Source organism: Lampris incognitus, chromosome 2, assembly GCF_029633865.1.
Source record: "Lampris incognitus isolate fLamInc1 chromosome 2, fLamInc1.hap2, whole genome shotgun sequence".
NCBI lineage: Eukaryota > Metazoa > Chordata > Actinopteri > Lampriformes > Lampridae > Lampris > Lampris incognitus.
This window is the reverse complement of record NC_079212.1, coordinates 84252883-84269434: the sequence shown is the minus strand read 5'-3', so window position 1 is coordinate 84269434 and position 16552 is coordinate 84252883.

Here is a 16552-nt window from a genome sequence, read left to right as displayed (position 1 = left end):
TCTCAACTGGCTCCTTTTGACGCAAAGGAGCAGCGGCTCTACTCCGAGCTCCCTCCGGATGTCCGAGCTCCTCACCCTATCTCTAAGGCTGAGCCCAGACACCCTACGGAGGAAACTCATTTCAGCCACTTGTAGCCGAGATCTCACCCTCTCGGTCACTACCCAAAGCTCATGACCATAGGTGAGGGTCGGAACAGAGATTGACTGGTAAGTTGAGAGCTTTGCTCCCTCTTTACCACAGTGGTCCGGTACAACGTCGGTATTACTGCTGATGCTGCACCAATCCACCTGTAAATCTCCTGCTCCGTCCTACCCTCGCTCATGAACAAGACCCCGAGATACTTGAACTCCTTCACTTGAGGCAAAACTCATCCCCAACACGGAGGGAGCAATCCACCATTGTCTGGTAGAGAACCATCAGACTTGGAGGTGCTGACTCTCTGACCCATATTCTCCTGTGAAATATTTTACTATGCTCTGAATGCAGTATTTATCTCACTGAGATGTTATGCCTAGCAAGGGTTTCTGTTTAAGGACTACTCAAGGGATCTACGGCTCTGTCCCAGAAAGAGGATGTCAGCTCATTCTAGAGGGCCAGTGTGTATTTTGTGACATCCTGAAGAGGGGCTACATCCCACCCCGCAGCTGGAACACCATGGAGGGCAGTGATGAAAGGATTTCAAAGGAAAATATAAAGGGTTCATGATGTTATTAGGTCAACACAATCCAATACTTGTCTCATTATAGTTTTTAGTACTAATTACTAAATCATCAACTTTTAAGATAACACCTTACCTTATAATTTTATGCATCTCTGAAATCAGACAAAGTGGCAAGAACAAGTTGTTCCAACTTGCCCCATGAATATTTTGTAAGTCCAAACTAAAGGGGTTTTCAGCAAGAAACACTGGCATGCCGTACAAAGATTTATGCTTTGAATCTACAGTTAAAGCATAAATCTTTGTACGGCATGGTAGTGTTTCTTGCTGTACAAAGATTTATGCTTCCAACTGTAGATTTGGGTGGGTATCGTGTGTGTGTGTGTGTGTGTGTGTGTGTATGTGTGTGTGTGCATGTGTGTGGAGTTCAGAAGCGGGGCAGGGGAGGTTGTAGTCTTCCCTGTCTAGCTGCAGGGGGTGATGCTGAGGGACATGATGGGACATGCCTCGCACATGGAAACTGGCATTTTCAACATTTTGTAACGATGCAGATTAAAATCTTGAAACTTGTACTTGCAGTCTAGTCTAGAACTATAAATCATGGCATGTGTTTGTGACTAAATTTTGTCATTTTGATGTAGAATGTCCCGCCATGACTGTTTTAACACCACCCCATCTCAGTTCCTCACCTGGGGACCACTTAACTGACATGAGCATCTCCCTTCAATGCTCTCTGTGGCAGATGTTGCAATGACTAAATCACAGTAAAAGGACTTTTACAGGCGTCCAGGTGGCGTGGCGGTCTATTCCGTTGCCTACCAACCTTGGGATCCCGGGTTTGAATCCTTGTGTTACCTCTGGCTTGGTCAGGCATCTCTACAGACACAATTGGCCGTGTCTTCGGGTGGGAAGCCGGATGTGGGTATGTGTCCTGGTCGCTGCACTAGCGCCTCCTCTGGTCGGTCGGGGCGCCTGTTCAGGGAGGAGGGGAACTTGGGCGAATAGCGTGATCCTCCCACGCACTGCGTCCCCCTGGTGAAACTCCTCACTGTCAGGTGAAAAGAAGCGGCTGGTGACTCCACATGTATGGGAGGAGGCATGTGGTAGTCTGCAGCCCTCCCTCGATCGACAGAGGGGGTGGAGCAGCGACCGGGATGGTTTGGAAGATTACGGTAAATGGCTGGATACAATTGGGGAAAAGGGGAAAAATCGCCCCCCCCCCCCAAAAAAAATAAGACTTTTAGAACCACCACTTTACTCATTTATGTCAAAGACTGGGGAAGTTTGCCAGGACACACTTGTGGAAGTTTCAAGAAGGCCCCACATCTTGACTGAACTACATGTCTCAGCCTTGGTTATTTCTCTGGCCTTTTACATGCACACCACTCATGTAGCAGGTCCACCTCTCCACACATGTCCCAGCTGCTTATCGATCCTCTCACCAAATATCGTGTAGGATCTCTTGTCTGGTATCCGGAAAATATCCAGACAAACATCACGTTCCACGTACTGAGAGCAGAGCCCTGCAGGGCTGGCCTTCCAGCAGACTGCCTTGCAGCCACTGGCCAAATACTTGCTGGGCCTTTTTTCAGTTGGCACTAATTTCTAGGTACCTGAATGGATCTCTTCCAGAGAGCCACACATAACCAGAATGTACTGCTATCCCTGAAACCCGCACTCTGCTGTCTTCTCAGAATGTGAAGGCAGTCGGCAGCTTTGTTCCCCTTTGCCCAGTGATTTTGTTGATAAGAAGCAGTTTCTGCCATGATATAGGTTAAATTCCATCCGGGAGCATATGCCAAACATGCACATCAGATGAAATTGCTCAATCATCTGACAGCAGTGTTTGCTCAGCGTGTGGAGCGTGACGTTTCTGCCTCTCCTGCCATGCCGCATCACGCTGTGGTGAAACACCCGCCGGTTTAGCAATGTCCCTGACTTATCACTCCTGTTAGAGTCCATCGTCCTCTTCAGTCTGATGATTGGGGTTTTTTATTAGGAAATATGTGTAAAAATGATCATTTGAATTGGTCCGCTTCTACCTAATCTGTTGACTGGAATATGTTTTGCGGTTTGTAAAGCAGTAGTACACCGCCGTCAGTTTGTCTGCTTAGTGAGTTAGTAGATTTATAAGCCTTCTTGTGTCGTCTTCAGAAACACGGATGCGGAAGTGGAAACAGTCCACAGAGAAGCACTATGTCTGCTCCCCTTCACAAAGTTATCCAGAACCACCATGAGAGGGTCGTGGTGACCAGTCTATGACGCGCCGCTCCTACCATGAGGCAGTGTCCCACTATTACCTTCTACTGTCACCCTGCAGCAAAGGTCCACAACAACTGTCCCTCAACATCCAAGTACAAAGATGTCCCCAAATACAAGTTTAAAGGATGATTCCTTTTGTTAGTTTTACAACCTGTGTCTTATTTTATTTTATTTTTGTCAGTTTTGCCATCGTGCATATTGCTTACGACGTTGTTTTACTCACTCGCGGCTTCCGACTGGAGATGTTGGCAACGGGAGCAGTGCTAGACAGCTTTACAGCAGTGTCTGATGGGACGAAGGGACCCGAGTCGTAATGCTGGTATTAGACATTTTTGGTAATAACTTATAGCTTGCACTTTCAATTTCAAATACGTGGTTTAGATCATTGCATTGAAGGGGGCTTGACGAAACATGTCTGACGCCCTCTAGGACGCCTTAGTGCAGCTGAGTCCAGCAGTCCTCCCGTCCGAGTTCTCCAGCATGGAGCTGGTGAGTAAAATGATATCATAGCCCATATGCATGATAGCAAAAACTGTGAAAACAAGACCCAGGTTGTAAAAAAAAAGGGGGGGTTTCCTTTAAATAAATGTATAACCCCCCCAACCCCCCCTCCATGGAATTTGTTGTGTCTGGGACATCAGAATGTTAATGAGGTCAAAGGTGGACTCACCTTTGACCTCATTAACATTCTTGACAACTTGTTTACCGAGGCAGCCGTCTGCTGTTGTAGTCGTTGTGTCATCACAGCGTTCCACTTAACACGTCATGCTGTCGTGTCTGTCCAGGCTGAGGTGAGCATGAAGCCGTCCGTACGATCGAGTCTTAGCTTCCAGTGGCATTCTCGCTCTGGCATGAAAGTTCCCGTGTAAACCAAATGCGATTGATTTGCTGTCAGGGTGGCCCATTCCACCAGAACTGCCCTCCTTCCCTTGACTGAAGCACTTCATTCTACGAGGGGCCACCTCCATATTCTTGGTCCTCATCCTCCTCAATCTTCACTATGCCTTTTAATGTCATCCTCCATCAGATTTTTCTGTCTCCCTTAGCTTACAGGGTGATCTCCGGGTCCACGCTTTCATCGTTCGCCTCCCACCTGATGATGTGCACCGGTTGTATAAGGGCTTTTGAAGGAGGGTCTTTGTCTTGGCTGTACAGCTTCCACCATGGCACCTGAGGGCTCATTCCTGGGTCCCCTCTCTCTCTTCACCACATCTCTTGGTCCTGTCATCACGTCCCAGAACTTTCCTACCATTGCTTTCTCAGTGACACTCAACTCTGCCGCTCTTTTCTTTCCTGAAACGTTCGTGCTGAGGCGCGTGTCTTTGCCTGCCTTGCTGCCCATCATTTTAAGCTCAACCTTGACAAGACCGAGCTGCTCCTCTGATCCCAGATAAATACAGTACCTCTACAAGAGCCCCTTTTGTAGCCACTGACAACATGACGCTAACTCCTGCCCAAACTGCCAACAAGCCTGGTGTGAGTTTATACAATCGGTGATTGTCCTGGGCCCTCGTCTCGGCAACAGCTCAGTCCATCAGGTTTGTCTGCTAAAGTCTACTTTCTTTGCAGCCCCTGCAGGTCCTCAAATATGTCTTCCACTCCTATGTACCCTCTCATGTCACACCCTTCCCACAGCCCCAATCTCCCTCCTTTAGACGCCTGTGACTACTTGTTTCAAATCAAAAACACCAGGTTGGAGCTTACCACAGGAGCTGTGACTCCATCCGTCCAGGCCATGCAATCCAGTGCCACAGGCCAACTGCTTGTCTGCTTTGCTACTGCAGCACGTTTATGCCCCTTTTCCACTGCATGGTAGCGGCTCAACTTGACTCCACTTTTCCGTTTTCCATTACTGGCAAGTACCGGCACTTTGGTAACTTACCACTTTTCTGGTACCACCTTTGTCGAGGTTCCAAAAGAACTGGAGCGGTACCAAAATCACTGCAGAGCAGCTACACTGAGGGGTACTGTTACGATGATGGCAAACGGCACTCTGCGAGTGGAGTCGAGTCGAGCCGGTACCGTGTAGTGGAAAAGGGGCGTGAGCTTGGCCATCTCTGAAAGGCAGAGATGGCCTTCTGACTGCGGTCGGGACAGCAGAGGTACACACTCTCATCTCCCCACTGCAAGCGGACAACTCTCTCCCCGACACATTCCCCCCGCTTGTCATTCAAATATACTCTTGCCAAATGAAATACTCTAGTTTTCAACCTCAGTTCTTGCCTTTCATTTTTTCTAGCACTTTCTTTTCCTAGGGTTGAGCCTTGCACTCCCTGGTCTCGGGTGCTTGTGTTGGCGGTAGTCCTTCACATCTGAGCTTACTCTAGAATTTGCACTTTTTGTAAGCTGGCTTGAACAATCATGTCAGCTACTATGACCAGAAATGCCGATGTCTGAACACGGGTTTGGAGGAAGAGGGGGAGTCTGTCAACTCGCAGAGGTTAAAAAGAAGAAGAAGAAGAAATGTTTGCAGCACAAAATGTTTTTGCTAATATGAAAATCAGTCATTCAGCTGGCGTGACGTGGTGAGTGTGATGACGTGAGTGTGATGACGTGGTGAGTGTGATGATATGAGTGTGATGACATGGTGAGTGTGATGATGTGAGTGATGACGTGGTGAGTGTGATGACGTGATGAGTGGGATGACGTGAGTGTGATGATGTGAGTGTGATGACGTGTTGAATGTGATGTGTTGAGTGTAATGACGTGGTGAGTGGGATGACGTGAGGGTGATGACACGGTGAGTGTGATGTGAGTGTGATGACATGGTGAGTGTGATGATGTGGTGAGTGTGATGATGTGAGTGTGATGACATGGTGAGTGTGATGATGTGATGAGTGGGATGACGCGGTGAGTGATGACGTGAGTGTGATGATGTGTTGAATGTGATGATGTGGTGAGTGTGATGACGTGAGTGTGATGACGTGAGTGGGATGACGTGAGTGTGATGTGAGTGTGATGACATGGTGAGTGTGATGACGTGGTGAGTGTGATGTGAGTGTGATGACATGGTTAGTGTGATGACGTGAGTGTGATGACGTGGTGAGTGAGATGACATGGTGAGTGTGATGACGTGGTGAGTGTGATGAGGAGAGACGTGCAGCAAGTTGCATACAGGAGGCTTCATGAAGCACGTGATGCCGGCCTGCATGTGTAGTCTTGGTGTAACTGATTTAAGGATACAACATTTTGACTAAAAGTAAGCTGTCTTCAGGGCTCCTGGAGGCTCTGGTGAAGGCAGCATGAACATGATGGTCCTCTTTCATACAAACAACAACTCATGGTCCTGTGATGCAATGTGCTACATGACGTTTCCTTTTTCTTCTTCTTCACCGGCAGAGATTGAGCAGATGGATTAAGACCACATGTGTATTAGGATGCATGAGGTCAGGGCGCAGGCATCAGGGGAGTGTAACAGGGCCAAGCTGAGATGCAGGTGTGAGTGGAAGGCCGTCTCCAACTAGTTCTAGATCACTCAGAGACAATACGGGGTGTGAGTTAACCTCTTCATCATCCCTCCCTGGTAAATTAAAGGAAGTCCAGCACTGGTGGTAGTGTTGCTATGCAGAAGAGTAACCGGTAAATGCAGTCATCACAGCCCAGAAGCAACAGGAACCACCCGCTGCAGGTCTCTGCCGGTCTGCACGGGAGTGCTGAGCTGCCAGGGCACAGCCGTGTCGGATGAACCATGACACGACAAAGTACATTAGGTTTACAAAACTCATGCTAATGTTGTGTTAGATGTCAGTGTGGCTGTGTTTCTTTTACTGAAGAGTTGTTCTAAAGGTGGAGGTGTCCTGCCGCGGTCACAGCACCACACACTCCTTTCACCACAACCCTCTTACACTCGTTTCAGTTACTCAAGACGTAAGAACACTACTGGATTCAAACATGTCCACATCATGTCACCATCGTGTCCACATCATGTCCCCATCATGTCAGTATTGTGTCCCCATCATGTCAGCATCGTGTCACCATCATGTCCCCATCATGTCAGCATCGTGTCCGCAGTGTGTCAATATCATGTCACCATCATGTCAGCATCGTGTCACCATCATGTCCCAATCATGTCCCCATCATGTCAGCATCATGTCCGCAGCGTGTCACCATCATGTCCCCATCATATCAGCATCTTGTCACCATCATGTCCCCATCATGTCAGCATCGTCTCACCATCATGTCCCCATCATGTCAGCATCGTGTCACCATCATGTCCCCATCATATCAGCATCGTGTCACCATCATGTCCACATCGTGTCAGCATCGTATCACCATCATGTCCCCATCATGTCAGCATCATGTCCCCATCATGTCAGCATCGTGTCACCATCATGTCAGTATCGTGTCACCATCAGAAGAGTTAATACATTTGTGTTGCAGAAGAGTTAATGCAGTTGTGTTGCAGAAAAGTTAATACAGAAGTGTTGCAGAAAAGTTAATACAGTTGTGTTGCAGAAGCGTTAATGCAGTTGTGTTGCAGAAGAGTTAATGCAGTTGTATTGCAGAAGAGTTAATACAGAAATGTTGCAGAAGAGTTAATACAGTTGTGTTGCAGAAGAGTTAATGCAGTTGTTCTGCAGAAGAGTTAATACAGAAGTGTTGCAGAAGAGTTAATACAGTTTTGTTACAGAAGAGTTAATACAGTTGTGTTGCAGAAGAGTTAATGCAGTTATGTTGCAGAAGAGTTAATGCAGTTGTGTTGCAGAAGAGTTAATGCAGTTGTGTTGCAGAAGAGTTAATGCAGTTGTGTTGCAGAAGAGTTAATAAATTTGTGTTGCAGAAGAGTTAATGCAGTTGTGTTGCAGAAGAGTTAATACAGAAATGTTGCAGAGGAGTTAATACAGTTGTGTTGCAGAAGAGTTAATACAGTTGTGTTGCAGAAGAGTTAATACAGAAATGTTGCAGAAGAGTTAATACAGTTGTGTTGCAGAAGAGTCAATACAGTTGTGTTGCACAAGAGTTAATGCAGTTGTGCTGCAGAAGAGTTAATACACAAGTGTTACAGAAGAGTTAATACAGTTGTGTTGCAGAAGAGTTAATATAGTTGTGTTGCAGAAGAGTTAATACAGTTGTGTTGTAGAAAAGTTAATACAGTTGTGTTGCAGAAGAGTTAATGCAGTTGTGTTGTAGAAGAGTTAATGCAGTTGTGTTGCAGAAGAGTTAATGCAGTTGTGTTGCAGAAGAGTTAATACAGAAGTGTTGCAGAAGAGTTAATACAGTTGTGTTGCAGAAGAGTTAATGCCGTTATGTTGTAGACGAGTTAATACATTTGTGTTGCAGAAGAGTTAATGCAGTTGTGTTGCAGAAGAGTTAATACAGAAATGTTGCAGAAGAGTTAATACAGTTGTGTTGCAGAAGAGTTAATACAGTTGTGTTGCACAAGAGTTAATGCAGTTGTGTTGCAGAAGAGTTAATACAGTTGTGTTGCAGAAGAGTTAATGCAGTTGTGTTGCAGAAGAGTTAATACAGTTGTGTTGTAGAAAAGTTAATACAGTTGTGTTGCAGAAGAGTTAATGCAGTTGTGTTGCAGAAGAGTTAATGCAGTTGTGTTGCAGAAGAGTTAATGCAGTTGTGTTGCAGAAGAGTTAATACAGAAATGTTGCAGAAGAGTTAATGCAGTTGTGTTGCAGAAGAGTTAATGCAGTTGTGTTGCAGAAGAGTTAATACAGTTCTGTTGCACAAGAGTTAATACAGTTCTGTTGCACAAGAGTTAATGCAGTTGTGCTGCGGAAGAGTTAATACAGAAGTGTTGCAGAAGAGTTAATACAGTTGTGTTGCAGAAGCGTTAATGCAGTTGTGTTGCAGATGAGTTAATGCAGTTGTGTTGCAGAAGAGTTAATACAGAAATGTCGTAGAAGAGTTAATACAGTTGTGTTGCACAAGAGTTAATGCAGTTGTGCTGCAGAAGAGTTAATACAGAAATGTTGCAGAAGAGTTAATGCAGTTGTGTTGCACAAGAGTTAATGCAGTTGTGTTGCAGAAGAGTTAATGCAGTTGTGTTGCAGAAGAGTTAATACAGTTGTGCTGCAGAAGAGTTAATACAGAAGTGTTGCAGAAGAGTTAATACAGAAATGTTGCAGAGGAGTTAATACAGTTGTGTTGCAGAAGAGTTAATACAGTTGTGTTGCAGAAGAGTTAATACAGAAATGTTGCAGAAGAGTTAATACAGTTGTGTTGCAGAAGAGTCAATACAGTTGTGTTGCACAAGAGTTAATGCAGTTGTGCTGCAGAAGAGTTAATACACAAGTGTTACAGAAGAGTTAATACAGTTGTGTTGCAGAAGAGTTAATATAGTTGTGTTGCAGAAGAGTTAATACAGTTGTGTTGTAGAAAAGTTAATACAGTTGTGTTGCAGAAGAGTTAATGCAGTTGTGTTGTAGAAGAGTTAATGCAGTTGTGTTGCAGAAGAGTTAATGCAGTTGTGTTGCAGAAGAGTTAATACAGAAGTGTTGCAGAAGAGTTAATACAGTTGTGTTGCAGAAGAGTTAATGCCGTTATGTTGTAGACGAGTTAATACATTTGTGTTGCAGAAGAGTTAATGCAGTTGTGTTGCAGAAGAGTTAATACAGAAATGTTGCAGAAGAGTTAATACAGTTGTGTTGCAGAAGAGTTAATACAGTTGTGTTGCACAAGAGTTAATGCAGTTGTGTTGCAGAAGAGTTAATACAGTTGTGTTGCAGAAGAGTTAATGCAGTTGTGTTGCAGAAGAGTTAATACAGTTGTGTTGTAGAAAAGTTAATACAGTTGTGTTGCAGAAGAGTTAATGCAGTTGTGTTGCAGAAGAGTTAATGCAGTTGTGTTGCAGAAGAGTTAATGCAGTTGTGTTGCAGAAGAGTTAATACAGAAATGTTGCAGAAGAGTTAATGCAGTTGTGTTGCAGAAGAGTTAATGCAGTTGTGTTGCAGAAGAGTTAATACAGTTCTGTTGCACAAGAGTTAATACAGTTCTGTTGCACAAGAGTTAATGCAGTTGTGCTGCGGAAGAGTTAATACAGAAGTGTTGCAGAAGAGTTAATACAGTTGTGTTGCAGAAGCGTTAATGCAGTTGTGTTGCAGATGAGTTAATGCAGTTGTGTTGCAGAAGAGTTAATACAGAAATGTCGTAGAAGAGTTAATACAGTTGTGTTGCACAAGAGTTAATGCAGTTGTGCTGCAGAAGAGTTAATACAGAAATGTTGCAGAAGAGTTAATGCAGTTGTGTTGCACAAGAGTTAATGCAGTTGTGTTGCAGAAGAGTTAATGCAGTTGTGTTGCAGAAGAGTTAATACAGTTGTGCTGCAGAAGAGTTAATACAGAAGTGTTGCAGAAGCGTTAATACAGTTGTGTTGTAGAAGAGTTAATACAGTTGCGTTGTATGAATGGCCCCGAAACAACGTGGTACCAGTCTGAATATTAGGACAATAACAGGTTGACGTGCAGAAGAAGTTCACATCTCGTCACGTGCTACAAGACGCCTCACAACAGCAGCTCGTGACTTTAAAGACTTTCACGTTCCGAGTCACACTCGTCCTCCTCTCACAACGTGTGAGATAACACTGTGTGTGACCGCGCAACAGACATACTTGTTCAAGTTCCAGAAGAAGGGTGGGGGGAGGGGGAGTATACCCCATTTTCAGTAAATACTCCATTCTCAGCAGCCTGTAAGAGATGAGTAAAAACAGTAAACACACCTCCGGTGCACCCACACCAATGCACTCATTCTTCCGTTTGTGTATTTAGGGGCATGAGCGTAGGCACACACATGTATACATACAGACAGTTTCCTAATACCACCCAGCCAGGCAGACTGCACTCGTGAACTTTAACACACTAGTCTGGGAGCAGCAGCCTCCCCCCTGGGCACTGTGCCAGCATAGTACACCACAGTACATCACAGTACACCACAGCACAGCACATCACAGTACAGTACACCACAGCACATTACAGTACACCATAGTACACCACAGTACCGTATAGTACAGTACAGTACAGAACACCACAGTACATCATAGTACACCACAGTACAGTACACCATAGTACAGCACAGTACATTACAGTACAGTGCAGTACAATACACCATAGTACACCATAGTACAGCACAGTACAGTACACCACAGCACATTACAGTACACCATAGTACACCACAGTACAGTACAGAACACCACAGTACATCGCAGTACACCACAGTACAGTACAGTGCAGTACAATACACCATAGTACACCATATTACAGCACAGTACATTACAGTACAGTACAGTACAGTACACCATAGTACAGTACAGCACAGTACAGGGGAAGACCTCTCAGGCTCCCCCGGCGTGCTCTATCTATAGCATGATCTCCAACTGGGCACATCAGTTTACGCCACACAAGAGCACAAAGACCCATTCTTTCACTTGATTTCATATTATGTTTTCCATAATCAATATTAATCCCTCCTTCCCGGCAGCGCCAGATTAATTAAGAGGTCTGGTTGTGGAGGGAGTTTCACTGGTGTCAGCATCTTGTGTGGTCTTTAAAGGAGAACCAGGTCCCTTAGTCACCACCTCATACTGATGCCGTGGTTCTGTGTTAAAACAAGAGGACGGGGCAGGACATCGTTCAGCAAACTGTGTTGCGCTCAGCTGCATGTTGTCATGAACATGCAGCCATGCTTGCAGATGAGAGACGTTCCCCAGAAACTCGTAAATAACCAGCTTGAATTCATTACAGTACGCTGCCTGAAGTCGCTGCTCGGGTTTTATAAAACTACTGGTGAGGGTCCCATTTCTGCAGGATTGTGTGTGTGTGTGTGTGTGTGTGTGTGTGTGCTGGTGTAACTTCCAGAGGTCACTGGTTATCTTTCACACTTGAAAATAAGGACACATCCTCCACGGGGGGATCGTTTGACCGAGCTCTGCTGGGATGTGGTTTTGCAGGTCTCGTGTACGCGTCTCGTGCATGGACCCTTTTCCTGGTCTGATCTTTGTTTTACGTCCGGCTTTTATCCGCTCGACTCCGCATTTCAATTTGTTTTGCGGTTTCCAAAAAAAGGAGGGGGAGAAAGTTCAAAGGTCAAACAGAAAACACAAATCCAAGCAGGAATTTGTAGCACTTATTTATTTTTCATCTTCTCGGGATCATGCTCATCACCTGTATTGACCATGTTCATTGAACAGTCTAGTCCAACTCTGTAAAGTCACCATCTTCACCACACCCACCTCTTCTTCACATCATGTCCTTCCAGCTCCACATCATGCGTGGTAATTTTGGTTTTTCTTCCCTAAAACTCCTCCTGTTGCTGCATCTGTGAGAGGCTTGTGTCCTGACTGCTGACTGCCACCACTTAAGGATAAAGAGGATTTATTTTCTTATGTATTTGGCCAGCGTGGTGTGACCAGAGGTCATGTGCCATGCAGCAGGCTCATGGTAAAGACAAAGAGGTCATGAGCCATGCAGCAGGCTCATGGTAAAGACACAGAGGTCATGTGCCATGCAACAGGGTCATGGTAAAGACCCAGAGGTCATGTGCCATGCAACAGGGTCATAATAAAGACAGAGGTCATGTGCCATGTAACAGGGCCATGGTAAAGACACAGAGGTCATGTGCCATGACAGAGGTCATGTGCCATGCAACAGGGTCATGGTAAAGACCCAGAGGTCATGTGCCATGCAACAGGGTCATGGTAAAGACACAGAGGTCATGTGCCATGCAACAGGGTCATGGTAAAGACAGAGGTCATGTGCCATGCAGCAAGAGTCATGGTAAAGACACAGAGGTCATGTGCCATGCAACAAGGGTCATGGTAAAGACAAAGAGGTCATGAGCCATGCAGCAGGCTCATGGTAAAGACACAGAGGTCATGTGTCATGCAGCAAGGGTCATGGTGAAGACCAGGAGGTCATGTGCCATGCAGCAAGGGTCATGGTAAAGACAAAGAGGTCATGTGCCATGCTACAGGGTCATGGTAAAGACACAGAGGTCATGTGCCATGCAGCAGGGTCATAGTGAAAACCAGGAAGTCATGTGCCATGCAGCAGGGTCATGGTAAAGACCCAGAGGTCATGTGCCATGCAACAGGGTCATGGTAAAGACAGAGGTCATGTGCCATGCAGCAAGAGTCATGGTAAAGACACAGAGGTCATGTGCCATGCAACAAGGGTCATGGTAAAGACACAGAGGTCATGTGCCATGCAGCAAGGGTCATGGTAAAGACAAAGAGGTCATGAGCCATGCAGCAGGCTCATGGTAAAGACACAGAGGTCATGTGTCATGCAGCAGGGTCATGGTGAAGACCAGGAGGTCATGTGCCATGCAGCAAGGGTCATGGTAAAGACAAAGAGGTCATGTGCCATGCAGCAGGCTCATGGTAAAGACACAGAGGTCATGTGCCAGGCAGCAGGGTCATAGTGAAAACCAGGAAGTCATGTGCCATGCAGCAGGGTCATCGTAAAGACCCAGAGGTCATGTGCCATGCAACAGGGTCATGGTAAAGACAGAGGTCATGTGCCATGCAGCAGGGTCATGGTAAAGACCCCGAGGGTCATGTGCCATGCTACAGGGTCATGTTAAAGACCCAGATGTCATGTGCCATGCAACAGGGTCATCGTAAAGACAAAGGTCATGTGCCATGCAGCAAGGGTCATGGTAAAGACACAGAGGTCATGTGCCATGCAACAAGGGTCATGGTAAAGACACAGAGGTCATGTGCCCTGCAGCAAGGGTCATGGTAAAGACACAGAGGTCATGTGCCATGCAACAAGGGTCATGGTAAAGACAAAGAGGTCATGAGCCATGCAGCAGGGTCATGGTAAAGACAAAGAGGTCATGAGCCATGCAGCAGGGTCATGGTAAAGACAAAGAGGTCATGAGCCATGCAGCAGGGTCATGGTAAAGACCCAGAGGTCATGTGCCATGCAACAGGGTCATGGTAAAGACAGAGGTCATGTGCCAATGCAACAGGGTCATGGTAAAGACACAGAGGTCATGTGCCATGCAGCAGGGTCATCGTAAAGACAGAGGTCATGTGCCACGCAGCAAGGGTCATGGTAAAGACACAGAGGTCAAGTGCCATGCAGCAGGGTCGAGGTAAAGACAGTGGTCATGTGCCATGCAACAGGGTCATGGTAAAGACACAGAGGTCATGTGCCATGCAGCAGGGTCATGGTAAAGACAAAGAGGTCATGTGCCATGCAACAAGGGTCATGGTAAAGACACAGAGGTCATGTGCCATGCAGCAAGGGTCATGGTAAAGACAGAGGTCATGTGCCATGCAGCAAGGGTCATGGTAAAGACAGAGGTCATGTGCCATGCAGCAAGAGTCATGGTAAAGACACAGAGGTCATGTGCCATGCAACAAGGGTCATGGTAAAGACACAGAGGTCATGTGTCATGCAGCAGGGTCATGGTGAAGACCAGGAGGTCATGTGCCATGCAGCAAGGGTCATGGTAAAGACAAAGAGGTCATGAGCCATGCAGCAGGGTCATGGTAAAGACAAAGAGGTCATGAGCCATGCAGCAGGGTCATGGTAAAGACAAAGAGGTCATGAGCCATGCAGCAGGGTCATGGTAAAGACCCAGAGGTCATGTGCCATGCAACAGGGTCATGGTAAAGACAGAGGTCATGTGCCAATGCAACAGGGTCATGGTAAAGACACAGAGGTCATGTGCCATGCAGCAGGGTCATCGTAAAGACAGAGGTCATGTGCCACGCAGCAAGGGTCATGGTAAAGACACAGAGGTCATGTGCCATGCAGCAGGGTCATGGTAAAGACAGTGGTCATGTGCCATGCAACAGGGTCATGGTAAAGACACAGAGGTCATGTGCCATGCAACAAGGGTCATGGTAAAGACACAGAGGTCATGTGCCATGCAGCAAGGGTCATGGTAAAGACAGAGGTCATGTGCCATGCAGCAAGGGTCATGGTAAAGACACAGAGGTCATGTGCCATGCAGCAAGGGTCATGGTAAAGACAGAGGTCATATGCCATGCAGCAAGGGTCATGGTAAAGACACAGAGGTCATGTGCCATGCAGCGGGGTCATGGTAAAGACACAGCCACATGCAGCTGGACTCACTCCAGCGGGTTTGTACAAGTTTCTGAAAGACTGTTTTAAATACCTCTTTCACAAACCGCCCTTTTGTTGGGTAATTTATTTATCCCCGTGACCCTGAGAGCAGGATAAGCGGTTTGGATAATGGATGGATTTCATTGTTTTACGGTTTCATGTTTTTATCTTTATTAACGTTATGTTAACATCCTCCTCTCCTAGGGTGGGTTGGTGGGCAGCAGACTTGTGAACAGTCCTGCCCTGGTGCAGCAAGTCCTCTGGTGCTTTCTGTATGTGGCAGCACTCCGTGTCAAAATCTCACTTTCCTGCACAATGCAGCATTTATTTGCCAGTGTGGTCTGCATGAGCTTGCAGACTGACTATGCTTGCCAGATATCACCTTTTCAAGCCTTTACACCCTGCAGGAGACCAGGGGAATATGTCCCAGGTGTAATCATCATGCTGTCTTCATCAGCAGTCTGACTGGCCCTTCATTGCTGAATGAGAGTCTTCATCAGCAGTCTGGCTGCTGGCCTTTCATCACTGAATGAGACTCTTCATCAGCAGTCTGGCTGGCTCTTCATCTCTGAGTGGGACTCTCACATGGTAGTTGTCATATAAACGACAGTAGATCTGGTGCAGTACACAAAATTTACTGGCAGCGCCACTGATCTCATACTCCACCTGAAATGATCTCATACTCCACCTGAAATGATCTCATACGCCACCTGAAATGATCTCATACTCCACCTGAAATGATCTCATACGCCACCTGAAATGATCTCATACTCCACCTGAAATGATCTCATACGCCACCTGAAATGATCTCATACTCCACCTGAAATGATCTCATACGCCACCTGAAATGATCTCATACTCCACCTGAAATGATCTCATACGCCACCTGAGATGATCTCATACTCCACCTGAAATGATCTCATACGCCACCTGAAATGATTTCATACGCCACCTGAAATGGGCCGAGCCTCAGATGAAGACTGGCACGTTGGTTTGGAACAACCTTTGGTCCTGTGCTAATTTTAGGTGGCAATTTATAATGTATGTTTATTGTGTATGTTTATTATATGTATGTTTGTTGTGTATGTTTATTGGATGCATGCTTATTGGATGCATGTTTATTGTATGCATGCTTATTGTATGTATGTTTATTGTATGCATGTTTATTGTATGCATGCTTATTGTATGCATGCTTATTGTATGCATGTTTATTGTATGCATGCTTATTATATGTATGTTTATTGTATGCATGCTTATTGTATGCATGTTTATTGTATGCATGCTTATTATATGTATGTTTATTGTATACATGCTTATTGTATGCATATTTATTGTATGCATGCTTATTGTATGCATATTTATTGTATGCATGCTTATTGTATGCATGTTTATTGTATGCATGCTTATTGTATGTATTCTTATTGTGTGTATGTTTATTGTATGCATGCTTATTGTGTGTATGCTTATTGTATGCATGCTTATTGTGTGTATGTTTATTGTATGCATGTTTGTTGTATGCATGCTTATTGTATGTATGTTTGTTGTATGCATGCTTATTGTATGCATCCCCTCTCAGTCCGACGTGCAGGCTCCAGCGGGCTGATC